Source organism: Bison bison, unplaced genomic scaffold (genome assembly GCF_000754665.1).
Source record: "Bison bison bison isolate TAMUID 2011002044 unplaced genomic scaffold, Bison_UMD1.0 scf7180017864526, whole genome shotgun sequence".
NCBI lineage: Eukaryota > Metazoa > Chordata > Mammalia > Artiodactyla > Bovidae > Bison > Bison bison.
Window position 1 is genome coordinate 778,566 of NW_011495077.1, and position 610 is coordinate 779,175.

General features: G+C 31.5%; 1 gene segment (V, D, J or C); it reads left to right on the forward strand.

Moving 5' to 3' along the window:
• Window positions 1–610, forward strand: part of LOC104981963 — a 916,007-nt gene that overhangs the window by 348,872 nt on the left and 566,525 nt on the right.

The window sequence follows — 610 nt, forward strand, 5'->3', positions numbered from 1 at the left end:
AGGTCTTATATTTAAGTCTCTAATCCAATTTGAATTTATTTTAGTATATTGCTGTGAGAAAATTATTCTAATTTCATTCTTTAACATGTAGCTGTCTAGTTGTCTAACACCACTTATAGAACAAGCAGTCTTTCCCCCCAATTGCTTATTCTTGCCTCCTTTGTTATAGATTGATTGACCATGTATACAAGGGGTAAAATCTGGACTCCCTATTCTGTTCCATTTACTGAATCTCTGTTTTTTGGCCAGCAATGTGTATTTTAGATTATAACACCTTTGAATCATATTTTGATGTCAGGGACTGTGATACCTTCAACTTTGTTCTTTTTTTTTTCAAAATTGCTTTGACTATTTGTGGTCTTTTGTGGTTCTATACAAATTTTAGGATTATTTGCAGTAGTTGTGTGAAAAATGCCATGATTATTTTGAAAGGGGTTGCATTAAATCTATAGATTGCTCTGGTTCAGAGGACATTTTCACATTGTTTATTCTTAAAACCCATGGACATGAAATATTTTTATATTTACTTGCATCATCTTCAATTATCTTCATCAATATCTTTCAGAGTGACATCAGTACAATTCTAGGGCACATGATCTAATAAGTATAA